The sequence below is a fragment of the Ambystoma mexicanum genome, chromosome 2p (genome assembly GCF_040938575.1).
Source record: "Ambystoma mexicanum isolate Mex_15411 chromosome 2p, UKY_AmexF1_1, whole genome shotgun sequence".
Classification (NCBI taxonomy): domain Eukaryota; kingdom Metazoa; phylum Chordata; class Amphibia; order Caudata; family Ambystomatidae; genus Ambystoma; species Ambystoma mexicanum.
Window position 1 is genome coordinate 496,474,097 of NC_090923.1, and position 27,947 is coordinate 496,502,043.

At 45.3% G+C, this 27,947-nt stretch overlaps 1 protein-coding gene across 1 annotated transcript in view; it reads left to right on the forward strand.

Moving 5' to 3' along the window:
* Window positions 1–27,947, forward strand: part of SLC6A11 (solute carrier family 6 member 11) — a 1,097,166-nt gene that overhangs the window by 134,481 nt on the left and 934,738 nt on the right. The gene's annotated exons all lie outside the window — the stretch shown is intronic.

Below are 27,947 nucleotides of genomic sequence, written 5' to 3' on the forward strand. Positions count from 1 at the left end.
CTTTGTTTGCTTTCACATTGCATGACATGCCATGGTGTGTTTGGTGGTTGAGCTGGGGAGGGGTTGGGTGACATGGCGCTGTTTTCATGTTGTATTTAGCAAGGGGGTAATGAATTTAGCAGCATAGATGTATGTCTTTTGATGACACAGCATCGGTGGTGTTTGGGTAGTTAGGGATGCACACAATGTAACACTTCCAGGTGACCAATCTCAGGATGGTATGGTTGTGACAGTTGAGTGTCCCTTATGTCATCATCATTGATTGTCAGCTGGTATGTGCCAGGGCTGTGTGCACTCCACATGGGTGGGATTTTATGTGAAGTAATTAGCCACCAGCTGCATACGGGCTGCCTCACCACATGCCCTTTCCCCTCCCACGCGCAATGGGCGTGCATGTGGTTGGGGATGTGGGGGCACCACCATGTCCACCGGCAGGCCCCGGCGTGTTGCAACGTTGTGCAGGACACATGCTGCCACTATGATCCTGCACAATACTGGGGGAGCATATAACAGCTGCCCACCAGAGCGGTTAAGGGAGCGAAAGCGTGACTTGAGCACTCCGAATGTGCGCTCCACTATGCCCCAGGTTGCAATATGGGCTGTGTTGTATCTTACCTCGGGTGGCGTGGTGGGGTTCTGAATTGGCGTCATCATGTGGGTGCTCAGAGGGTAGGCACTGTCCCCTGGGGAGGTGGTGATGGGTATCATTAGTGGGGTTGTGACATTACTCAGTATCTGACATGCATGCATGTGCAGTGGCATTTATACTCAACAAGCAGCCATGTATTGCCATGCCGCCCAGCTTCTAGGTCCCGGTTTAGGGTTGACATTCTGTAAATGAAACTATCGTGGGTGGACCCTGGATAGTTGGCATATACTGAGGTGATGATTCCCTTGGCATCACATACTACCTCCACGTTGATGGAATGCCAGTGCTTGCGGTTTCTATAGATGTGCTCAGATGACCTGGGGGAACGTAGAGCCACATGGGTGCAATCAATGGCACCTAGCACTTTGGGGAATTGTGCCACCCCGTAGAAATCCTGGACAGCAGCCTGCCTTTCTGCAGGTGTTCTGGGCAGGTATATGTGCCTGCGGACTGATGGGCGTGCAGTCATGATGGCCAACACCTGGTTTAGGCAGCGTGACTGCGTGGCCTATGACGCCTGTGACACCCCCCCACTATAGCACTTGTCCGCTGAAATGATCCAGTGGCCACGAAGTGCAGTACATTGAGGACCTTCTCGAGGGGGCTGAGTGCTTGGGAGCACAGGGTGGGTGATGTGAGGTCATCCTCCCACTCACTCACCAGGTCGAGTATTATGTGAGGTGTAAACCTGTACCTCCCATACACCTGGTCATCAGGTATCCCAAAAAGGCTGGTTCTGGGTGTAAAAATTCTGGGCCTGACTATCCTCCTCCTCCTCCTGCAGTATCCCACGACCACTGCTGCTAGGAACGGTATATTCATCTTGGCGTCTGAGCTTGTTTGTTGTTTACGCGCACTTTTATGCTGCGAGGGTCCACGTACGCCTGCTTCCTGCTGGCGTACGTGTTTCCGCATTAGCGCGTCTTTTTTGGCGCATGCATTAGCCCCGTTCGATTCCATGAATATGTGTTGTAGACGCGTGTGTGGGCATTCCGCGCATTTGCCTCCTGTACTTCCCCCGTGACTCCCAACATTTTCACACGTTATTCCCCATTGCGCGTGTTACGCCCCCTGTTCCGCCTACGTTTGTTGTGTGCGCTGCGCTATGTGCGCTTTCGCTGAGCGCTTAGCGCATGCTGTTTGGAGACGTGTGCACCAGCGTGCACCACACAGAATTTTAGCGCACATCCAGGGATTTACATGCGCACGGACTTCCATGAATTGCTGTGCGCGGGTTTTGCTGCGATTTTCGCACTTGCACTTCGATTCACACGCTTTCGCATGCTTGCGCCGAAAATTTCAGCGCACATTAATTCCATAAATAGGCATGAAAGGGTCTAAAGCTATAATCAAATACGTCCTTATACACAATTATTATGTTAGGCACACTCTTACAAATTAAGAATCACAAACAACATAACTTTCAGTCTCAAAAGAGATAACAAGTATTACTTCAAATATATTTATTTCTTTGCTGTATATCAAGATGACTGCCACTGACATACGCACATGAATAGCTGTCCAGATGGAGCAAGCATAACAATTTCACACTTGCAAGTACCAATAACTAACCTGTTTGCATAGATAGTAGCAATACAATTGTCATGATTTTCTTACATAGTTAAATCAGAGAAACATGTTAAACCTATTTAATTCAGAAGAAGGAACTGATTTTCAAAACAGGTTTTGACTCACATATCTGACATTGGAATACATAGCTGTCATCTGAAAAGTACAGTTTTATTGATTGGATAATCTAGAAATAAACACATAAGGAGCTTATTTATGTATTTATTTATTAATATGCTTACAGCCTTCATATATACACATACAACATAAAACACAATATTCCAAATCATATAGTAAAATACATAAAAACAATTATTACATCAAACAATTCGTTGTGGGAATATCTTCATCAAAACCTCGTTAAAAAATCAGCTGTGCTAGATCGCCTAAAATTTCAAAGCACACATTATAAAATGTAACCATATGATATACACAATTCATATAATTTCCTCCCTACAAAGCATTCCATGACACATTCCAATCATCCCTGTTGTCATGTTATTATAGGATGTATGTCATGTATTGATATATTAAAACCTTCAAACTAACACATGTGAACATTGGGGGTAATTCATGGATTATTTGCGTCGAAAAAAAACGGGATTTGAGCACCATTCTGCCCGGAAATCCCCCTTTGTTAAACAAGGATTTGCAGGCAGAATGGCGCACAAATCCCGTTTTTTTCGGCGCAAATAATCCATGAATTACACCCAATGTGTTCCGTGTTTTTAATGTCCATTTCTCCACAAAGTTTCCATAAATGCTCTGATCCTGGAATACCAATTTTTGCACCCTTTATCTTCAATACCTGGGTGCCATTACATTTAATCAGGAGATACTGCCTGACCATGTTACTGTTAGGGAATGCTCCAATATATTTGGGAAACTGACTCCACTCAAGCCTAAAGTGGATAAAAGGACTGCTGTTTGCATTAGATGCCAACCTCACAATGTCAGCCTCATAACCATACTCAGTTAGATTCCACGTAACCACTCTCTTCCGAGTCAACTGCAGGGACCCGACAGAGTTATGTACTTGCCCCGTGTTCCAAGTTATATGTGTTCCTGTCAATCGTCCTAAAGTACCAAACCGCTCATATTCACATTTCCACCGATAAGCCCGGAAAATCGCTACCATTATTGTATCATTTGCCAAGTTCATCGATTTATCATAGCGCATGACTGATTTATAGTAGCACTCGGCCAAAATGCTCTTCAATTGAAACTCCAATCAAATAAACTTTATTGGCAGTGTCTTGGGCATTCCTAAAAGTAGTTGCAATATTTTCCCCTCTAGCCTGGCCAACTCATTCTTAAAATGATGGCTCCATACTTCCACTCCACAGAGCATACAGGATGCAATTTTGGTTGAGTACAGTAACAAGACTTTCTTGATGGAATTACGACCTGTTTTCCAATGAAAAGGCTCAATGCAAGGGCAATCCTGATGAAAATATCCTTAGTATGTTCCCAATGCAGGTTCCAATTGAGCTTGTCATCAATTAGAACGCCCAGAAATGTGTAACGGCCTACTAATTCGATGGAGTTTGAATCAATCGTCCACACAAATTAAGGGTATGACTTATTTTTGCACGTAAATGCCATGATTTTGGTTTTTCCAATGTTTATATGCAAGTGATTGGTCATGGGATATTAACCTAGCGCATCAAGCAACATTTGGAGCCCTCTCTGGGTATAGTTGAGCAAGAGGAGGTCATCTGCATATCCTAGCTAGCCCGATTTCAGGGCCCCAACTCTTACTGGATAGGCAGCAGATATATTTAAAACCTTAGCCAAGTCCGCAAGATATAAATTGAAAATGGTGGGGTCCAGTATACAGCCTTGCTTTACCTCCTCTTGATGTGTGGAACCACATTGACACTCTTCCCTGCCCATGCAGGTGTACTCTCACACTGGTATCCCGGTGCAGACACATTATCATTGTCAACAGCGCATGAGGAATGTTACTGGCAGCTAATTTAGTCCATAAACAATTCTTCATGACCGTGTCGAATGCTGCACTAAAATCAATAAAGGCGCCTTATACCGGGAGATGGCGCCTGGTCCTGCCAGATTCCACTGCAAAGAACAAAGAAAGAAGATTATGTAAAGTGCTGAATTGGCCTCTAAAGCCAGTCTGGTTGGGTGGCAGAATCGTATTTAGATCTATCCATTGGTTCAAATCATTCAACAAATATTTTGGAGGATATATCAACCATTGCTAGCATACTGTAGTTAGTAGGGTTCTTCCAACAATCTTGTATATGTATGGGAAGAATATTTCTTTCCTTCCAGGTTTGGGGAACTTACCCATGATTAAAAAATATACTGAAAGAGTATATGCAACACATGTGCCCATGACCAAGGAATCATTTTAATAAGTGCATTACAAGTCTCATCTGGGCCAGCAGCACAAGAGAAATTCAGCTTCCCAATTATAATACCAATGTCTTGTACAGTTGCATTACAGGTCCAGGACTCAGAGATATTCAAATTACCCAGATCAACTGGTTTCTCAGCCCCCAGAGTGTTCCCTGTATGTATGCACCATGCCTTCTCAGACACACTATTAATGGGTAAGGCCTTGTCTGTTGCTCCCCTAACCACTGACCAGCTTCCCATATTGTTATTAGTCCTAGCATGATGAGCCAACTGCATCCAGACCTCGGTATCACACAAGATACGATATCGCTGCAACCATCTACGATGCCTCATTTTAATATTTTGATTTCATTAGTGATACCAAGAGCCGACCAAGCTGCTGACACAATATTTAGAGTGAGGGCAATATTGTGTTGTATTTTCATTTAGCTGATTGTATTCTGCAATCATACTGACGACCCTACGGCTTTCCCTATTTCAATGTTCACATGGACTCTTATAGCTTCTTTTCTTGGATATTGCGTCATTAATACTATTAACCATAGCTTCAATCGTGGATGAGGTTAGCCGCTATATAGTGTAGTCCACTCAGCCATCTGTTAATAAACAAGGGACTCTATCTTTCAGCCACCAACCTACCTTTTCTAAGTTCATGGGGTTCCATTGAATACGATTGGCACCATTATTGACAAAGATATCACCAGCCATGTCATACTGACCAATACTTTCCTCGAAGTTTAACAGAACATAAACTGGTATATCATTGCGAAATAGCATAGCCATGTCTTCTACTAATTCAAGAGTGGAGGAGTTCACAGATATAGTAAATGATAGTAGCACTCTTCCCACTTATACGAGTGAAAGCCCTATGTGCATCACCTGCATAATAGCAATTTAACATTTTGAGGTGGTGAGAATAGAGCATTTTCACCCATGCTTCGCCCTGCCTATTACAGGCCCTCAAATCAATAGGGGTAGGTTCACTAAGATCAGGGAAACCTTCTGGGGTAGACACAATCTTAACATTCAAATCTCCAACTACAAACATAGGAGTACTAGGGTCCATCTCAGCAATTGCCTTCCCAATGGTCGCAATATTTTGTCTACAGGCTACAGCATTGGGGGGATCATAGATGTTAATAAGGATCTACTCTCTAACCTCTTCTAGACCCAGCTAATTCTACCTGCTTGAACCGTAGAGGTCAAACCCTTTAATTCCTTACTAGTCCACTGGTGGCACACAGCAACCAAAAGCCCCCCTTAGTTCTTACAATGAGGACTTTTACTGCCAAGGTCTGCAGAGTGCTTCTTCCATCCAATTCACACAACTCATTCATCCAGCGTCACTGTGTTAAAAGTTGAATTTAGAAGGTATTCCTAACATCATTGAATATGCCCTAATAGCGTCACTGTAGTAGAGTTGATTTAAGAAGGTATTCCCAAATTCATTGAGTGTGCCTGGTTGCATACACTTTACTGATTACCACAATATCACACTACTATGCTTACTCTCTCCTATACACAACAATTCAACTAGAACACAGCAGTACTATGACACTTTCGGTAAAGCTGTTCTCATACTAACATGACTCATCAAACTACCCATCATCCTAATAAAACACAGCTAGCTAGCACACACCGGCTAGCATAAGCGTCCCCTCAGGCCTAACGCAGGCAGAATTCAGTCTGCATGTCCACCCTCAAGACTGAACACATTCAACTGATCTCCTCAGCACCACACCTACCGCTAAGAAGCAGCTATCATGGAACAGCCATACCAGTGCACACATACCTGGTGCACCCACGCACTTTACGACTCTCTCTCAACTGACTTGAACTGCAGTTCCCGCGGCGTTCAACCTACCAGCGCTTTGAGATCATACCGATGATACATAAGGCACTATACAAATGCAAAATAACATAACATAACATAACATGTTTCCGGAAGAGCTACTATGCTAAACAACTGTATGTTTGCCAGCAAGCCATCATCAGCAAAAAGATGAGCAAAGCCCCTAGTATTCCATGAGTATATCATTCTGTTGTCACTGTGAAATATTTGTAAATGCCAATACCCCTCAATACAAGTCTCCTCAGTATTTAGTGCATTATTACCAAACTCTTGTGGATTCACTACTATCCACTTCTGGTTTCTAAGGGAACTGGCATCCTTTGACCTCAACCCCACAGCAATGTCCTGAGCATCGTTTGGGATTAAAACAGAGTGTTCAGTCAAATTCTTACTTGCCAGAATATTTTACCACAGCACAACAATATCTACGTTTAAACAGGTTATCTTTGAATTGCAGTATGTAGTCCAGTGTCACCTCACATCTGAGCCAAATATTGGAAGTAGTAACCATTACATCCTCTACTTGGTCCACAATTATAATATCTTCTGGGGAGATTACACGTAAAGTGACCACAATGTGAAAGATACACAAAACCCTGCTCTGTATAATGGAGGATGACGGTCAAGAATAGAAACAGACTTGAGTTGTAAGGCTCAAACACCTTCCAGTTTGAAGACCTTGTTAGTAACCGTCACACTTCTTACCCTATCACTCTTCTCACCCCTAGATACATTAATACAGTTGAAATGCACATGTTCCTGGGTTTGAGAAGCAGCATTTACTAATTGTGAGAGCACTCTAGCTGAGTTGTTGGAATCATAGCAAACCATCTGTTTTCCACCACAACCTTCCCCTGGTTACACACACAGCCAGTCAACTTTATCAATAAACATTGCACATCCAACAACACTGTTGGGGTGTTTCTCCCGGGGTCGGCTGGGCCGTCCGCGGACCTCCGGGCTGGGAGGCCCCAACTCCTCCCGTGTTTCCCAAAAATGAGTATGAGACACACGCAAGAAGCAAGGTGGTCTGCTGTTTATTGAACAACGGCAGGGATGGATCTAGGATCATACGTGTCCGTCCAGACTCTCAAAATTCGTGGGGCTCGCAGGACCATTTTTGCCTCAGTATGACGCGCTACTTGCGTCACCTGGGAAAGTTAGCGAAAAACCTATTGCCACTCTGGATTGGTTCCTCCAGTGGTAGGGTTAGTATAGCATACATATAGAGAACATTGTTAATGGTCGAGGGTCAGTCAGGTGGTATACTTGGGTTGTCCCTTCTATTAGATACTCGAAAATTGTTACACGAAGACCCCTAATGATTGGCTGATGTTAGTGGTGTCAGTGATGAGTGCCCCCATGTTCTGATTGGTACACTCGCGAGCCCTCCAGCCTGGGACCATCGTTGTTCCCAGCTTGCGGTGTACCTGTCACTTACAACAATATGTAACTATGTGTTCATGCAGACAATGCATGGATTTGCTCATAGGCCTGGGAGCAGACCATTCCCATCGCTGTAGGTGTCCATTGGGTCATTTCATTGTTGCAGCCTGTGTCCCAGACGTGGGACCCGGGCGACTTCTCCCTCGTGGGTCTGGCACCTTGTCAGGTTTGGCTTGGTCACGTGAGGAGAGACCGTGGCTGAGGCAGAATTCTGCACATTTAAAGTTGTATTTGCTTCTGCGTGCTTGGCTTTGCTTACAGGTGTGACCTTGGCATCGGCTGGTAGCATACGAGTTGCAACATCGCTCCCTTGACTGTCAGCTCTCGCTGGGCTCGTTCTGCATGGTCAGCACTTGTACTTTTTCTCCTTCAGTGTTCATGGCGGCTCTTGCTTGCGGCCTACTTGGGCCTGGTTCATAGGTGGGGTTGTGTAATCCACGGCACGTGTGTTGCGGTGTGACATGGCTTCATAGGTAGTATCATTTCTTTGTTATATTTTCATAGCGATGCAAGGGTCGGGAGAAGCGTCAGCAAGCGTGTAAGCGAGTGCTTTGTGCGTCTTTCGTTTCTGCATTTCGGAAAACCTATGTGAAAAAGAATAAAGATGCGCGTCAGTGGGTGTATCCGTCACCTACGTCATAGCACTGATTATATTCTTCGTGTGGGTTGGTGTGGGAGTGTCCAGTGTGCATGGTGGCACGTGTGTCCTTGACAGTTGGCTAGGTCGTCATGGCATCTCTAACGATGTGGGTGCTTGTTGAGGCTGGTGGGCAGGCTGGTGGGCACATCCGTATGTTCTTGAACCAGGGTATTTGGTCGTCTGGTAGGTAGACAAATTCATCTCGTGGCGGGTGTAAGGGCTGCGATCCTCTGGGCCAGGGTCGCGAGGAGATTGGGGGGAGTCTTTTCTCCCATTCTCCCACTTCAGTCCCCCCTCTGGTCGACTTGTCGACCACAAACATATCTTTTTCTTTATCTCCTCTTACTCTCCATATTTTAGTCACTCCTCCCAGGTGTCCATAGTGGTTGACATGGTCTTCAAATGACCAGTACATGTAAACACAGCTCCCTCCCGGTTTGCAGTATACCCATCTTCCGATATAGCTTTCAAGCTTTACGGACGGCGGGTCTAAGTGATTGGCGCTGATCTTCCTGCGCAGTTTCTCTCTTTCCTTTATTATCACGTCTGTGTGCTGGTCATCGTCAGTTGGCATCAAGGGGTGCATGCTGAACATTTCGATCATTTCGTCTGTAGTGCGTGCCTTCCTGGCCTTCCAAAACCTTATTATAATCAATACAGCTCAAGCCAGTATTATGCTTCCAACTATAATCTTCATCCCGTCCGAAAGCCATGATGGCATCCATGACCATAACAACGAAAACCAGCTATCATCCTTCTTTACTCCTTTACTTTCTTCCATCATCTTGGAGTGCATCTGGGCCAGTTGTGATACTGCTTCGGTAAGTGTACCATTATCGGCATCATTAGCAGGAATAAATGTGCAGCATGATTGTCCTATCTTTGCGCAAACTCCTCCCTCCATCGCTGTGAGGAGATCCAATACATATCTGTTCTGTAGTGCTACCATTCTCACCGCTCGCAGTTCCTCTTTTATTGCACTGAATCCGTTTACTGTTGAATTAATCGTCATCATTAGTTCCCATCGGGTTAGCTGGAGCCATTTAGCATTTGCATAAGCTTGTAGTCCAGGGTGTACTATTGATGAGAAGAACATAGCAGCCCTGCTAAATAACCTGTGTTCTGGTGGGATAGAAGTGAGTGCTGTTTCCGACCTTCCCCACAGGTAGTTTCCTGTCAGGGGTTCTCCTTGTCCCTTTTTCCTGTTTAGGACATTATTGTTGTTGTTGTTGTTCTCTCTCTCCTGTGATTGTACAGATCTCTTCTTCCTCTTGTTCCCTTCATCCATTTTGGGGAAGTTGGCCATATTCACATGTTTTGGGGCACCACTAGCGATGGTACATTGATGTGTACCATTGTGCATATACCATTCCACAATGGGGGCAGGGTGTGATATGCCTTATTCCCGCAGGCCCAGTAGTGATCCATTATCACTGCCGTTCCTGCACCCCCTTCTGGTAATTCTAACACGCTTCCACAGTTGGTGTTGTATCCCACCTCCACATCTCCTCTGTGTTGGTAGCATAACTTGGGCGCGGTCAGCGGTAGTATGCTTATTGGGTCTTCATCTTTCTCCATCCATGTCAGCATGGGTACGTACTTGCCCCATGTCGTCCAACATCTGTCATTGTGTTCCTTTATGGTGGTAATATTTTCTCTTGTTACCATGTTGCTACCGACCACTCCTATGTCCCATTCATTGTTCATGTATACCTTCCCTGTTATTGTTACCAGTGGCCTTTCCCAACAGCCTTGTATACCAGGAACTTCAGTGGCGTACCAATCACATGGTAGGTATTGTAGTGTTACTTTCTTCGTTTCTCCCTTTTCAGGGCCACTTGTCATGTATCTGAATGCTTCAGCATGCAGACTGCTCTTATGGTAACTCAAATATGACTTGAGGAAATTGTTTTCGTATGGGTATCTGTCTCTTGTTTTCCACTCCATTCTCATCACCGTTCCTTGAAATCGCCCTCTCGTTTGGAATAGTGCCAGATATACTATACATTGGCCCGTCTTTTCTTCTATTTCTGTGGTGACGAATGTTCGAGAAGCGCTCATGGCGTATGGGATCAATGAGCAAACATAACAGCTATCTTCTGTTGTCTGCTTACCTATTTGGGTCATGTGCTGGTACCACATGTTGTTTGAGACGTGTGCTGAATCTGTTATGTAATTATCAATACCCTTGTTATCTGAATATGTGCTGCGTTTAACTCTACTTCCCTTATGCGGAGGGTTGCTAGTACCACCTGACGTCACACCTGTTGCAGCCGTGGGAGGGGGTATGTTAGGTTTGGGTGCAGCCATAATATTGATAGCATAACTTTTCTGCCATACAGAGGCAGCCAATAGACCAGTGATGACCAATACTCCTATCATTTATATTACAAAAGCTAGTCTCACCGGCATTTGCTCTTACCTTGCTGCAGTCTGGCAGCTTATTCTTGCGACGTTAAAGTTGCCCGCCTGAAAATCCTCAATACGCTTGTTATTATTGTTAGTTGTTGTTATCAAGCTCTCCCTATCAAGTAATCGTTCAGTGCCCAGGCAAAGAGCTGTTCCCACGCTAACCTTAGTGATCTATCCCTTAGCGCGGGTAAGTGCTGGTGAAAATGGGGAAATGATTGTTCTATGGCCAAAATAAATGCGGTGTAATATACACGTACCCTCCTTCTTTTTAGGTACTTCGGTCTTTTTATGTGATATACAAATTGGTGTGATAGTGCTTCAGGGGTGCTATCATCCGTGGGCAGCATCTACTCCTGGGCACAGTACACTGTTAGTTACCTACTTTCTTTAACAGAACAATTATACACGGTACCTGCATGTGCGAGAGAAGAAAAAAGAGAAAACATACAAGTGTTTACATGTGTGTGTGCACAAAACAATGTCCTTCAATTAGGGGTGACCTTAGAGGGGAGGGGGGTTTGGGGCTCAATTGGCGGAAGTTTGTTTACTTTTCGATCTCGTGACCATGGGATGGGCTGTGGGCAAGTGTCCAGTGTTTATTTCAGTAGTTGCCTCTGGGGAATCTGGGGTGTGATCACGTATGGTGACACTACTGTCATCAGCTGTGGCCGACGTTTCCTTCTCCGTAGCCAATTCCGTTGCTGTCGTTGCTCTTCCAATGGCCCTATCGTTAATGCTAGGGCGGGTCTGGAGTTTGTAGATCTTCACGTCGTGTAAGTGATTCCAGGCACGCTTATCCTGCAATTTCACTGCTCTGGTAGCTACCTCCTCTACCAAATGAGGACCAGTAAAGCGTGGGCCGTTCCACTTTCTGTTGAAGTTGCGGAGTAGCACATGGTCACCTTTAGCAATTTTGCTTAGTCCCTCCTTTTCCAGTTCCTTGTCGGTGTCTTCTTGTTGAGAACTCTTCAACCCGCCCCGCGTGCGCTCGAGCTGTTGAGATACAAACGCTACACTAGTAATCAAGGAAGACACATATTGATACATTTCGTCACCAAGAACAGTTGCAGTGTTTTCATAATCTGTGAATGCTATTGATACAGGCATTAGAGGAAGGCGCATTTGACGTCCTGTCACCACCTCGTGAGGAGTGAGGTGGTGATCAGACCCTGGCCTATTCCTTAGCTCAAATAGAGCTAGCGGAAGACAGTACAACCAGCTCTTCTTGGTTGTTTGCTGTATTTTTGCTATTTCTTCTTTCAATAGGACATTCAGGCGTTCACATGTACCGTTGGCCTGCGGGTGATATGCACACGCAAAATTATGCTTAATGCCCAGCAAGGACGTGATGTGCTGAAACATTTAATTAGCAAAGTGTGGGCCGTTATCTGACCGCAACACTTCACACACACCTCACCTAGGGATAACCTCTCTCACTAGAAATTTAACTGCTCTGAACGCATCTGCATGTGGCCTCAATCCACCTGGAGAATGAGCATACCACTACAGTCATATACCTATTTGCTTGACATACATTGATCATATCAACGTAGTCAATATGAATGTGCAGGAAGGGTCCCTCCGGCCGGGGTATAATACCTTTTATCACTTGCAGCGTGTGACTGGCCGTAAACTGTTGGCATGTAAGGCAGTTGCTGATAAAATTTGTTACACGAGAATTTAACTCGGGGCAGAACCAGTCTTCCCTAATTCGTGCTGCAATTACTTCCTTTCCTGTATGAGCTGGGTGATGGAGCTGGGCCAGGGCGGTGTTCAACAGTGCCAATGGCCACCTTTCCGGTGTTATTTTGACGCCACAGAGCGTCAGTTGGGGACATCGTACATCCTCTTTTTACCTATAGTTCCTTTTCTGCCATTGGTGCGGCCGCCTGTAATTCCATTATCTGTGTGGCTGGGAGATGGGTGTACCCTTCTTTCATCAACATCTGTTTGGCCATCCCCCTCCCTCTCCCTCTCTCTGACTCTGGGGGGTTCCATATTTCACCAAAGTACGCCGCATGTTTGGCATGTGTGTCTGCTGTTTCATTCCCTTTTGAGATATGATCTTCTCCATTAGTGTGTGCCGGACATTTGACCAAAGCTATCTCTTGGGGATCATTAATTACTTCAATTAATTCAGCTAACACGAGAGCATGTTGCACTGGTGTGCCATCAACTCTCCTAAACCCCCTTCTCTGCCATTTTATCAACCCTGAGTGGACAGTCGACGTGACGTATGCGCTATCAGAATATATAGTAACTCTTTTGTCAACGCTTTCCTTCAACGCCAAGATCAGTGCAACCAATTCTGCTGCTTGAGCCGAAAAATGCTGCGGTAACTGTACACATTTCACCGGGGCACACATCAAATCTTCTGTGATTTTTACAACTGCTGCCCCTTCTTATCCCATCACTCTGGTCTATTGTTGATGACCTATCAATGAACTAAATGTCTCCACCCTTGAGTGCATCCTCTTCAACTTTTCTAGTGCATGAATACATTTCGATAGTCTGCGTGCAATCGTGAGCATAATCACCTTCCTCAATAATTTCCGCTATAAACCTTGCTGGGTTAACTGTACTACATCTGACAATTGACAGTTTAGGTCTAGACAAAATGATCTCATAACCTGATGCCCTCTGCGTGGTTAGTGTGGACTTAGGCTTATTCAATATTGCAAACAGTGCATGCTCCACAAATAGTGTGGTTGGGCACCCCATTGTAATAGACAATGATTTCTCTACCGCAAATGCAGCTGCGGCGAGACTCTGTTCGCAAGGGAAATGACCTAACATGACAGGGTCCAAGTGACCTCTGTAGAACGCTATTGGTTTGTGTCCCATGCTGGTTTTCTGAGTCAATACTGCTTTCATTACTGCTGAGTCGCAATGTGAAAAGATAAAGAACTGCCATTCATAATCTGGGTGGCCAGTACCGGAGCAGTTGATATGGCGTGCTTCAACTCGTCAAATACTTCCTTCATTTCCCTTGTCCACCCCAATGTTTTGTCCCCTTTGTTTGATTCTCTCAATGCTTCAAGTAGGGGTCCTATGTATGAGCTGTAGTCAAAAATACAGTAGTTGCACAATCCCAAAAACTGCTGCAGCTCCCTCACTGTTTGTGGTAGTGGCGTGTTAGATATAGCTTGTGCTCTTTGTGGTGCAATCTTTCTTCCGTGTTGGGATATTAGTTGACCAATGTATAATACCTGTTCCTGACAGTACTGTAACTTTTCTTTGTCTACCTTGTAAGCTTTTTCAGCAAATACTGTCAACATTTTCAATGAGTCTTCAATGCACCTTTTCTCGCTTGTGCTGCAAATTATTATATCGTCAACATATTGCAGCCCCGTACTTTCCAATTTAACGTTTCCCAAGTCCATCTGTATTACTCTGTTGAAAATTGAGGGTGACTCGCTGTACCCTTGTGGTAACCTGGTGTGTTTCCATTTTGTGTTTCTGTACATGAAGCTTGTCAAGTCTTGTGAATCTGGGTGCAGGGGTATTGAGAAAAATGCATTTTTGAGGTCAATCACTGTGAACCGTGAGGCCTCTGCCAGAATTCCACATAATATTGTGGCCGGGTTTGCTGCTATGGGGTATTCTGCTTCTACAATGTTGTTCAAGGGTCTGAGATCCTGGATAAAACGCCAAGACTCTCCTTTAGCTTTGCGCACTGGGTACACGGCCGTGTTACATGGTCATTCTGATGGTACCAATATGCCATTATTTATTAGGGCCGTTATTGTTTCGTATATGCCCTCATCTGCCTCTTTTGATAGTGGGTATTGTTTCACTCTAGGTAGTATTGCACCCTTTTTCAGCTTTATTCTTACTCCCCCGATACTCTTTATGCAGCCCACGTCATAGGGACTGGTGGTCCACAGTGATGTTGGAACTTTTGCCATGTCTTCCTCGTAAAAGGGAACTGGGGTAGATGCAGGTGCTTCAAGTCCCATGGCCATTTTCTGTGCCACTTGCTTATATGTCACTCTTAGCCATATATCTACACTCATCATAAATACCATTTCACCCTCTTCCTTGTCTTCTGAAAAGAGCTCCTCATCGGACACCTGGGTGAGCCTGCACCCCTCAGCCATTGCTATTACTGCCCTCCATGCTCTCCCTTCCCTGTCTTGGGCATGTACTGCGATATAATCAGCAGTTGCTATAATACTCTTGATGCTCACCAAAATTATCTTCCCTTCTGGTTCATTGGCTGGTGTCTCGGGTCTGAACAAGTATGCTGCTGGTCTCCTCCAGATCTTTCCTTCTATTCCTGGCATCCATGCAAATGCCATGTCTGTTCCGTACTGGAACAGTTCGCCATCCACTGGCTCAGCCCGAGTTACTGTCTGTCCACAGTATGCTTGCAGTATTTGCCGTGCAGTGAGCATGTTTATTCCTGGAGTGGAACAAATTATGCCGTCCTCCGTGAAGGAGATTGTCATATTTAGCCTGCTCATTATGTCCCTCCCAAGTATGTTTACTGGTGACTCCCTTGAGTACAGGAGCGGGACAGACATGTCATAATCTCCAATAGATAAGGAGATGTTATCAGTAAAGGGAACCAACCCCCTATCCCCAGAGAATCCTTGGGTGTTCATGGCCTCACCTGACATCTTAAATCTACCTTCCCTTATGCAAGACCGGGTTGCCCCAGTATCAACAAGGAATGATAATTTTTTGTCACCTATCGTTACCTCAATGCGTGGTTCCTCCGCACTGTTAGGTGTTATCGACAGGATGGGACACACCAAGGACGCCTGTGGGCTGTCCTATTGTGGGTATAATGACTGACCACTTCCTGTGTAAGGGTTGTGTCCCAGGACAGTCACCCTTCCTAATTGTGTTTGTTGTAGCTGTGTATCGGTGGAGGTTATCTTATGGTCCTGTATTTTAGTGGGATGCTGCACTGGCTGCACTTGTTGTTGTTGTGTTATTGCTACCTGTTGTTCCGGTAGTGAATATGTCTGTGGCTGTTGTTGTGTTACTAACTGTTGCTGTGTGCTGCTCTGTGGCAGCCCCTGCAGCTGTTGGTAACCCTGCTGCTCCCTCGTAGGCCCTTGTTGTCCTTGTTCCCCCTATGCTGGTGTGGAGGGTCTCATTCTACATGTACGTGACATGTGTCCTAACATTCCACAAACCCAACATACAGGTGGTTCCCTGGTCTGCCATGGGAAACTTCCTGAATTATCCTGGTACACTGGTTACCCAGTGGGGTAGAAGCTTCGGAATCCTCCCCCTTGCTGTTGTGCAGTATAGCCATATCCCCTCCCCCTCATCATTCCTCCCCTTCCCCTGATGTTATTATAATATCCAGTTCCTGATGTCATGTATCCTCCTCCCATGTTAGCTGTGTATGGTGGGGGTGGTGGCAGCTGTTGTGTTATAATTCGTGGTGATTGTGGTAGTGATGGTATTTGTCGTTGTGAGGGATCCTGCGCGGCCACTACTTGTGTGGGGTTTGGTGTCATTGTTGTTGGTGTAGTTATTAGTGCACCTTCCATTGTGTACTTAGTCAGTTTTTTCTGCACTAATTTAGCCTCTTCCGCTTTTCTATCTTCTTCCTTTTGTTTCATCTTTTCTTGCCACGTCCTACAATGGTGTACTATTGTCAGTTGTATTTCTGGTCACGCCTTTGCTTCCATCCCCACTACTTTCTTCAATTGTTTTTGCACTGCCTCCGGGAGCCCTTGTATTAGTATGTGGTAAAATATTGCCGGTGTCTTGTCCCATTGCTCTCTAGTTTCCATACACCACTTCTCCTGAATCTCCTGGATATAATCCACTGGATCTTCGTTCTCACACATCTTGCGTGACGTAATTGCTCCTATGTCTGAGGTGTCTGGGTATTGTACCCTCAGTGCCTGCCATAATGCATGCCTGCAATTCGCAAATGGCGCCCCGTCATGTGATGTGTTCGTTATTGTGACCCCGGGGAAACCCGCTCTCTCCTATATGTCATCTGCCGCATCCCTTAATATTGATATTAGTAGGCCCTTCACGTCTCCTACTGCTAGTTTCTGTCCTGCAGTGTGTTTTTCCATCTCATATATCCATTTTCCCGCTCCTCCACTTAGTGATGCGAGCCTACACTTTATATTTTCCTTATCTGCATGCTTCCAAGGGACGTATTGTGGTCTAACCCCCCCCTCTCTCCAATAGTGGCATTAGATTGTGTCCCATCTGTACCCCCAGGTGTCGTGGTGTAGAGTCCGTATACCCCTCCTCTTCTTCTGTGTTGTCTAAGTCATCTGTTATGTCCATATTTCCCCCGCTCATTGCTGTTTCCACTTCATCTCTTCCCCTTCTCTTATTATTTTCTTTATTTGATGTGGGTGTGTATGTCCGTTCTTCCTGCCTGCGTCTGGGGAGATCTCTAAGCCTGCTGGTGTAGGGGGTGTGTTCAGGAGCGGGTGTGGGCGGACATGTTGGATGGGATGATGCGGGTGTAGCTGCACAGGTTTGCCTTCCCGCCATTCCTTGTTCTTTCTCCTCACTTCCCCCCAGCTCTTCCTTCCTTCTGCATGCCCATGGGGATTCCCTATTGGTGCGGGTGATGTACAATTTGTATAAGCTTTCCCTTTCGCCGCTTCTTCCTTCTCCCCCCATTCCTTCTTCTTCCTCGCTGCAAAAATCATCCAGGAGCGACAACCCCCAATCTGTCTTTTTCCCCCTAATCGTCACTGTTTTTAAATCTATTAAATCCGTTCCTCCCATTTCTTCTTTACCAATTGCTCCCCTTTGTGCTGATGTTGTTGCTACTTCTGTGTCTCTACGTACATATTTCCTTACCCCACTCTCTCCTTTCCTATCTCCTCTTTCCCCTACCCTTTTCTCTACTATTTCACCACCTATTTCCTCTCTTTTCTTTTTTAATTCCCCCATCACCTCACTACTCACCTTCTCTAATATCCTTTCTTCCTCTCTCCTCCTTTCCCATCTCTCTCTCTCCCTTTCTAATATGCTTTCTATTACCTTCCCTTTCTCGTATTTCTTGGTGGTTTCTGATAGTATTTTTCTCTTCCATATTTCCATTTCCTTTTCTTTCTCTTCCTCCTCCCTTTTCCTGTCGCGCTGCGCTGCTCGAAATACCCTTTCTGCTATCGCCTTCATCCTTTCAGCTTCCCTCTTCCGTTCTTCAGTTTGTTCCCTCATTTTTTCTAACTCATCCTTACTTTCCTTCCTTTCCCTCCTTCTCTCTCGTTCCTCCCTCTCAAGCTGTTTCATCAGGGCGTTTTGCTCATTCCTTAGCTCCGCCAATCGCTCCTCCAAAATCTCCTCCTCTGCTCGTAACAGCTCCCCTTCTTTCTTTTTGCCTCCTTCCTCTTTTATTACACTGCTACTCTCGTCGTCCTCATTCATTTTCCTTACTACCTCCTTCTCTTCTCCCGTTAATGTCCCTCTCAATTTTAGTAGCACCTGTGCAGCCACCCACTCGTCATGTCCCATGGCTGGGATTGGTTCTTCACTAGTCTTCCCTTCCCTTGCGTGCATCTTCGTATAAGTTGTGCCTACCGCACTTGTCACCCCCCCCCCTGTGTAGCCACCTGTGGCTGTATATGGTGGTGGGCTGTATGCTGTGTTTGAATACCCCTCAGCCACCGTTAGTTGTTGTCTTACCACTTCTCGTAGTTCCGTTACAGGGTATAAGCCCCCTTCCTCCTTTTTCACTACTTTCGCTAAAGGCATGTCGTTGGTCCGTTCCTTTTTTATTTCTGTTTCATTTACATTGCTAAGCTTCTCCTCCCCCTCTCGGCCTCTTCCTGCGCACTGTGCGCTTTCAACCTCCTTTTCCCCATTTCCTTCTTCCTCCTTAATCTTCTTCTCCTCCTTCATTTCCTCCACAGTGAACATTCCAGTTGGTCCTGGTCGGGACCCCTGGAACATCCTCCATAAGTTAAACACCTCCACATGGTGCGTCAACTTCTTCCCCTTGTATGTGTTATGTAGATGTGTCAGTAGCGAGTGTTGGATGTATGGGTCGAAACTGCCGTTAGGCGGCCAGGGTGTCGTCATTTTGTAGTCCGTCCCTTGTGTCCATTCTATGCTGTATTTAATCAGTTTCTCCCTATGGGGTGACAGTGTTTTACATATATGCTGTAGTGGGGAAGTGAGGGTGTCCCGTATGACATGGTTGCACTGTTTTGTTAGCTCCCTTTAATATAGTAGTCATTACCTGGCCCCGTAGTTTGGGGACTTGCGACCGTCCGCTAAAATAAACTCAATCAAATATGACAATTGCATTTGTGTTACCTGGCCCGTAGTTCGGGGACTTACAACCGTCCACTAAAAGAAAAAAGATCAAATATAACCGTTGCAAGTATCTAGTCTTTTCTCTGTCTTTGTTTCTCTTCCTTAACACCGTTACGGCCCCCTACGGCCAAGGCGCACGTAGCCCCCTGCGGCTGCGTGCCCTGTGTGACGTGCTTATACAGCCGTCCCACTTTTCTCCACCCCTCCTCCTCCTTCCTCACTCGTCGTGGCCGTCAATCTCCGTGCCCACCCCCTCACAACTATGCAGTTCCCCACCACTTTTCAACAATGCTGTGTGGTCTAGGTACGGGTGACGTCACCGACCTCTTCCAAAACTATCGGTAAGATCTTTTACACTTCAGAAAGCTCGAAATAAGTTTTGTAAGTGTCCCCGTTAACCCCACAGCTGTCCTCTTGTCACGCCTGGAAAAAGGTAACCAATGATATAATCAGACTGCGCACGCTGCATCGCCTCGCGTGTGATACGCCCCTCAACAGGAGGGCTTAACCAGCCAATTATCTTCCGTATTAGGCAACCAGTCAGCTACCGCCTACAGGAAAACGTCATCTATCTATCGAGTTTCGTTGCTCGATCAATAGGGATCCTCATCTACTCATTGATCAATAACCGCCAATTCGTAGGAAGCCACACACACACACACACACCCTTACAGGTGGTCACAACCTAGCCAATCAGTGTCTATGAGCAGCCGCACGTGATGTTTTCGTGCTCCGCCCACTCTTCTCCGTAGCATAGCGGACGGCTCTCGCGCTTGTCCAGCTACCATTCACTTCACCGTCAACACTAATTTATCAAATCTTCGCCGCACACCTTAGTAACACCTCCCACCGCCCGTATTTCATTCCTCCCCCCTCCCTCACAATCTCACATTGCTTGTTGGGTGTGACATACTCACCAAGTTCTCTTGATGCGGGGCCGCTCGACTGCGTGCACCCCTCCAAGCGGCTCGCCACCTCCCCTCGTCTGGACCACGTCTGGACACATCGCCAACCGCGGGCGGGATACTTCTCAACCGGCTCCCGAGGGCCAATATTCGGATTGCGCTGTCCGGTCTTCTCGCAGTTCCGCGATGGTCCTGTAGTCCTCAAAAAGGGGGCAGCGGCAGAGGGGGCTGCGCCGCCGGGCCTCCTCACAACGAGAGTACTCGGAAAAATAAAAAGGTAGATCGTAAACGGATCTCAGCAGTGCCTCCAACTTGTCGGGGTGTTTCTCCCGGGGTCGGCTGGGCCGTCCGCGGACCTTCGGGCTGGGAGGCCCCAACTCCTCCCGTGTTTCCCAAAAATGAGTATGAGACACACACAAGAAGCAAGGTGGTTCTGCTGTTTATTGAACAACGGCAGGAATGGGTCTAGGATCGTACGCGTCCGTCCAGACTCTCAAAATTCGTGGGGCTCGCAGGCCCCTTTTTGCCTCAGTATGACGCGCTACTTGCGTCACCTGGGAAAGTTAGCGAAAAACCTATCGCCACTCTGGATTGGTTCCTCGAGTGGTAGGGTTAGTATAGCATACATATAGAGAACATTGTTAGTGGTGGAGGGTCAGTCAGGTGGTATACTTCGGTTGTCCCTTCTATTAGATACTCGAAAATTGTTACACTAAGACCCCTAATGATTGGCTGATGTTAGTGGCGTCAGTGATGAGTGCCCCCATGTTCTGATTGGTCCACTCGCGAGCCCCCCAGCCTGGGACCATCGTTGTTCCCAGCTTGCGGTGTACCTGTCACTTGCAACAATATGTAACTATGTGTTCGTGCATGGATTTGCTCATAGGCCTGGGAGCAGACCATTCCCATCGCTGTAGGTGTCCATTGGGTCATTTCATTGTTGCAGCCTGTGTCCCACACGTGGGACCCAGGCGACTTCTCCCTCGTGGATCTGGCACCTTGTCAGGTTTGACTTGGTCATGTGAGGAGAGACCGTGGCTGAGGCAGAATTCTGCACATTTAAAGTTGTATTTGCTTCTGCGTGATTGGCTTTGCTTACAGGTGTGACCTTGGCGTCGGCTGGTAGCATACGAGTTGCAACATCGCTCCCTTGACTGTCAGCTCTCGCTGGGCTCGTTCTGCATGGTCAGCACTTGTACTTTTGCTCGTTCAGTGTTCATGGCGGCTCTTGCTTGCGGCCTACTTGGGCCTGGTTCATAGGTGGGGATGTGTAATGCACGGCACTTGTGTTGCGGTGTGACATGGCTTCATAGGTAGTATCATTTCTTTGTTATACTTTCATCACGATGCAAGGGTCGGGAAAGGCGTCAGCAAGCGTGTAAGCGAGTGCTTTGTGCGTCTTGCGTTTCTGCATTTTGGAAAACCTATGTGAAAAATAATAAAGATGCGCGGCAGTGGGTGTATCCGTCACCTACGTCATAGCACTGATTATATTCTTTGTGTGGGTTGGTGTGGGAGTGTCCAGTGTGCATGGTGGCACGTGTGTTCTTGACAGTTGGCTAGGTCGTCATGGCATCTCTAACGATGTGGGTGCTTGTTTTTGAGGTCTTAGTCGAGTTCATCCATGCCGCAGGTGTCGGCTTGAGTAGGGCAGGTTGGTGGGCAGGCTGGTGGGCACATCCATATCTTCTTGAACCAGGGTATTTGGTCGTCTGGTAGATAGACTAATTCATCTCGTGGCGGGTGTCTGGGCCGCGATCCTCTGGGCCAGGGTCGCAAGGAGATCGGGGGGAGTCTTTTCTCCCATTCTCCCACTTCAACACCCTATCCTGAATGCCAACTCTCACCCTCTGCCTATTGCTTTTTAGAGCTTTTCCTTTGACCTTCAAGCATATACGACGTACATAGCTATTTGACTTGACTCCCCTTGCGTCAAGCGGTCTAGAAGGCATACCAGAGTGGTGAATCCCAATGGCCTTGTAAACAGCTGGAAAGCTTTGCTTATGCTAACTTCCCCTCTTTCAATTTATAGAGAGTTTAAAGAAAGATATAATCTTGTTTTCAACAGCTGCATTATGCAACACCCAATCACTGTATTGAAGAGTGTTCATGAATCAGAAATGCACACTATGCATACCTGGTAGAATTAGAGATAATTTAAATTAAAAGGAAAGCAATATGGTTTGTAGGTGCATTTGCCTGCTGCAGGCTTGCTTTCAGGTCGCTCTGAGATTAAAATAGTTTGAAGAACAGCACATGCTAAGTACATGTACAGGTTTTAATAATTGTTTCTATGAGGAGTGGTCTGTTATGATAGAGAGCTTAGAGGGTATATAGGGTGCACTCATTTAACTGAGTAAAACAAATGGTATGGTTTGAAGAATGCAAGGATATTGTTGAAAATATTGTTCAGTGAATATATGATGACTTTTTTATTATCTTTAGTTTTGTATTTTAATTTTCAAAAATAATCCACACTTATTGCACTCACCACACCTGGCCCACCATTGTACATGCACACCCTTTCGGCAAATAGGACTGACCAAGTCATTTGAACATTAGGTTATGTGCATTTACTCAAATGTTTTAATGTATGGTTGTATTGACATACAAAATGGTTCGATAACAGCTTTCTTGTTCCTTGTTTGAAAGAGTTTCGAGCAGATACAATTGTACTGTGTGTTAGAACAAGTTTAAAACATGAATACGGTTGATTGCCCTGTGGTTCGTTGCCCTCTCCTCTAGGATCCGAAATAAAACTAAACATGTTAATTTAACAATGTTTTATTATCACGTGTCATGAGAGATATCCATTCATATTTTTGGCCCCTCATTTCAACTCTATTTTGTATGTTTATATATATTTATTTATTGGGATATTGTTATATTAGACACACATATTTCAAACTGGTTCTAGGCAGTTCCATATAATAAGAACACAAGAACACACTTATTGCAGTACATCACACACTTCCACAAGACCTTAACTAATTTTAAATACAGTTCAGTACACTATTTACAAGGACCCACCCAGCTCCTGTTAGAAGTAGTATTTTGTTCTATTCATAGCAAATAATTATCAGAAAAACTGCAAAGTTGATGGTGCATTTCAGGTGCACAACCTTTTCTGAGAGGACCTACAATGTTGAGCAATGTTTTTTTTTTTTTTACCATATATGCTAGCATGAGCCACGTTTACCAATACTGTGGTGTTAATCAGATCTCACTTTCTAAATGTGCCTCACTTTCTAAATGTGCCATCGTGAAAATATATAGTGCACATGTGTTCTCTTAACTAGAACCTTTTTAATTACACACTAGCAATTGTAATGTATTTTGGCAACTTGGCAGCCACTGAGTAACTTGGACATTCCTGACAAACAAATAATATACATTAATTCAAACCCTTGGTTGCCTTTACCAGTGGTCACCCATGAATAGAACGATTTGCAATGGTACCTCCCCAAGGCCTGATAGCAGACTGTTCAATAAATATAAATATATTGCTGGCTTCATATAGCTGTCATTGGGAAGCTATAGTAATACATGAACAAAATCCATGTGATGTCTTTTTATTCAGTTGACTAGTTGACTTTCCATTAACCCCTGCAAATGTCAGAGTTTTGTGAACCACTGTATAGGTCTGAGTTCCCCTTGCAACTGCATGTTAGGTCTGGCCGCAGCTTCTCCTGTTTTTCTTTACTGGGTGGACCGATATCTTCCCAGAGGCACAGGCATGACTCCCAGAGGCCTGGGTGTGAATCAGTGCTTCACAGAAAGCTCTTCCAGCACAATGGAGCTATCAAATCAAAATGATAACTGCTGGGGTAGACAGCAGTGGAGGATATTTCAAGAGAAGTGGGAGGGATTTGTCTCCATAAGAGGGGTCGCACACACCTCCTGTGCCCCCCCCCCAACTACTTTCAGACAAAGCAGTCTGGGACTGACATCACCAGTCATGAATCTTGTCATAATTGTAAGGATTGGACTCTTACAGAAACCTTGCAAGGGGTCTATCCACAGAGGCAACATTATTAAATAAGGAAGTGAGAACCCCATAACTGAATCATCGTTGTACTACAAAATAAGAACGATTTTATTGTATCTTCATCTATCTTCTGGGATTTCTTATCAATACCTTTAATTCACAACGTGGAATTGCAGTAGTAGTGATGAATCTGCCGGGTCACATGTTTGGCGATGCTGGCTGGTGAAGAGGAAGGTGAGCCACTGTGGTGTAATGCCAAAGTAGTAGCAGTTTGTTTTTTATCATACAATGAACAGTTTGGAATGACCTAAGTAGCAATAATATCTATACATTCCTCTCAGGGCTAGCCACTATGGGGGTAAGCCCTGTGGAGAATTGGCAAGAAGCACATGTCCTGTTAAATTAACTTATAATTTATATAGGATTGGGAGGGATGAATGCCTACGAGAAGCAAGGGTTTATCTACTAGATAACAAAGCCCCCGTTCCTGGTTCTGGTCTAAACGGAATGTGTCAGGATAGGTCAAATAATAAAGAGTCAAGTGTTAGGCAGAATTGCATGCAGTACCCCCTCGGACCACCACACACAATTAGGACTACAGGTGTAAGCCAAACCAACCTTTGGTTTAAGTCTGTACCACACAGTTTTTGGTAGCGAGCTGAGCAGCCAGGCTTACCTCAAGAGTGAATATGAGCAGTACAAGTAATTACACAGAGTACTTTCAATCGTAGTGGTTCAAGTGAAAACTTATACTCAAGGTTTCTTGGTAAAACACTTATTAATTTATTACACAATAGTTTAGAAAACATTGCACTAGAAGGAGGCAACTTAATATTATATACCAATACACTTCAATACAAAACTCTAAGATTTTGAGACAGTTTGAGCTCCCCTAAAATTGGAGCCAAATAGTAGTTCTGTTATTTAAAAGTGAGCAAAAAGGCATACGGTAAGTAGATCACATATACTTGTTAGACAGTGCAAATAGTTTCAGTTCACCTGAAGGGCCAGGCCAAAGTCAATGGGCAAGTGTTCTGGATAGGAAAGAGCGGTTCTGGTATCAAATGGTAAAGTCTCTGAAAAAGTTCTCAGAAGTAGTTTAGGCGAAAAAGAATCCTTTGTGGGGTCACAAGCTGATTAGGCCTGCAAGTTGGGAAATTTTCACAAACTTTCACTGCGAGAGTGGCGTTCTCTCAATCGGGTTGGCACAGTACCTTAGTATGAATAGACAAATGCAGCTGAAGTCGTCGGTTCCTGGCAGTTTCTGCCAATCTCACTGTTCCTGAGCCTCAGTCGTGGAGACAAGAGGGATGACGTCGGGGGACTCCTGCACTGCACGGGATTGGCAGAAAACGCAAACAAAATGGAGTCCCTTCAGTTCGGGTAGATGTTCTTCAAGCACATAAACTTGTGTCCTTCCCCCTATTTAATCGTAACCAGCTTCGAGAATGGTATCCAGGTGGTTTATGAGTTGATTGGTCCCACCAACTCAAAGGAAGAAGTCGTCCTTGAAGGGGCTTCTCTGTCAAGATGAACTTGGCAATTCGGACCTGCAGCAGGGCTTTACCGGGCAAACCAACGGTCCAGGCATTGCAGCAGCCACCCTCTTTCAGCTCTGCTTTGGTTCTTTCATTCCAGTGGTCAACTCTGCTTTCCAGTCCAAGAGACTCGTCTTTTAAACAGTTCTCTCCCTTTCATTTCAGCCTAGCTGTCACTCAACCATCAGGGTGGCTGCCCTTGCCGGACAGTCATCCAGCCAATCAGGCAAGAGTGCTTTTGGGTCTGCAAGGAGACTAAGCACAGGGAGTTTCGGGCACCTCCCTCACTTCCTGCACACCCTAGACACTCAGACGCCAGAGGCGGTCTTCAGTCCTGAAGCCCGCCAAAAGCATACAAACAAAGGGACCAAACCTGGTTTGGCGCGCAGAGACAAACACTAGAAGGACCTTAACAAAAAGAAATGGCGGGAAAAGAAGACCGTGACCTGTTTAAATGAAGGGGCTTAAGGTGCAATCTTCAAAAACATGGCTCCCGCGATTTTTAGCTACCGGTGTTCGCGGTTGGGAAAAATCATGGTAGTTTGTTCTAAAACCACTGCCACCAGACTTTTCAATAGGAAAGGGTATTATTTGATTATTACATGAGTATTTAGACACAGGGGATACTATGTAACCCCTCCAGCTCTCCATTGTAAGATGGTGTGTGCTGGGTCTATGAATTTGGAAAGACTAGTAAAGTCAATTTCACTTTACATTCTCTGGGAAACAGTAGTTTATCCCAGAGAAGGTCTAAAAGACATCCCTGTGTCACTGCACTGAGGGCGATTTGTAACACACATGAAAAGATGATGCCTATGGAGTTATCTAAAACTCCATAATCAAAGAACAAAAATGTAAAACATAAATCAAAATACATGAAAGAGTGGGAACAAAGGCTCAGACTCTTTCCAGGAAAACAAATCAAGTCCTCAAAATCCAGCAAAATTGCTGGGGGTCTCTAAGGTGAAGGGAATTAGCACATTTATGAGAATTATCCCTAACAGTCAGGATATAGATAGATTCAAGTTTCAATGAAAATAACAGACATTCAGATTTGTAATCCCACTGCTTCTGGGCTTTAGACCACAAATAGGATCAAAGAGAATAAAAACCTGTATAAACTAGTCGTTTATCTATAATGTAATAAGGACCCATTTCTAGGAATTGGTCTAGCACAACCATTCGAGGATGGGTTAAACAATAAAGCACGGGCATCGGTCTCCATCAGAGCCTTTAATGTACAACACAACTTCAGGAATACAAAGCCCAGCCACAAAGCTTACAGTCCTGGGAATATAGACTTGTCTGCTTCTTTGCCATGGAACCTTTTCACTGGACTATGGCACACTCCTCACTATTTGTAATCCACACCATAAAGTTAGTGTCCGGGGTACTGCTTCATGATCCAGAAATACAGAGCCTCAGTCCACAGTCATGGTTAGGATTTCCTTCACTTTCCCCCAAAAGAAGTCTTTCAGACTCCTCTGCTTCCCCTATCTACAACAGAAATGGTACCCTTCACACTGAGGGAGATTTTCACTTTTTCCCTTTTATGGGTTGTAGCTGCTCCCTTATCGCTCCAAGGGATATTTTTGCTTTCACACTGGTGGTAAACAAATGATTCAGCAGGTCAAAGGGCCAATGTTTCTGAGGTCACCTTTCAGTTATGCTTTTCAACTTATTTCTCCTTATTCCTCCAATGTTTTTCTGCTTGCTGGTTTTGGCTGGTTTCTCCTCAACCTCCAGGCTGCTTCTGCTTCTTCTCCTCCATGCTCTCCTTGTCAGTTCCAGCATCCCCTGCTCTAAATCGTGCCACACTATGTGGTGTTAGACCAGCTATGTATAGAGCATGTTCATTTGACAATGCTGCTCCTTCATGATGTTTGGACCTGTCCTCTCACAGTCCCCCTGCCACTGAGGGAGTCAATGGCCATTTTTGCTTACTTATGCACATGCTTTCTCCGACCTCAACCTTGTTGGTAAGCTGTTTGGATGGGAGCACAATTTTTAAAGTGTGCGAGATAATTAGTGGGGTTTCTCTAAACTAAAGTTCTACATACAAGTTTATCTTCTGGTGCCTCTAATACCACATGTATCCCAAGACTGGAAACAAAGTCTCCACGACCAAAGACTGAAAGACTGTAGTTTTCGGTTAAGATTTCACACTGTCACTGACCTTCTTAAAGGTGCTAAGGCATTTTCCCAATAATATATTAATGGATGTGCTCTTCAGTCTTGAACACAACATCTCTCAAGTCAGGCCAACGGCACAGTGTTGTAGATGGTCTCTGAAGAGACAACCTTATA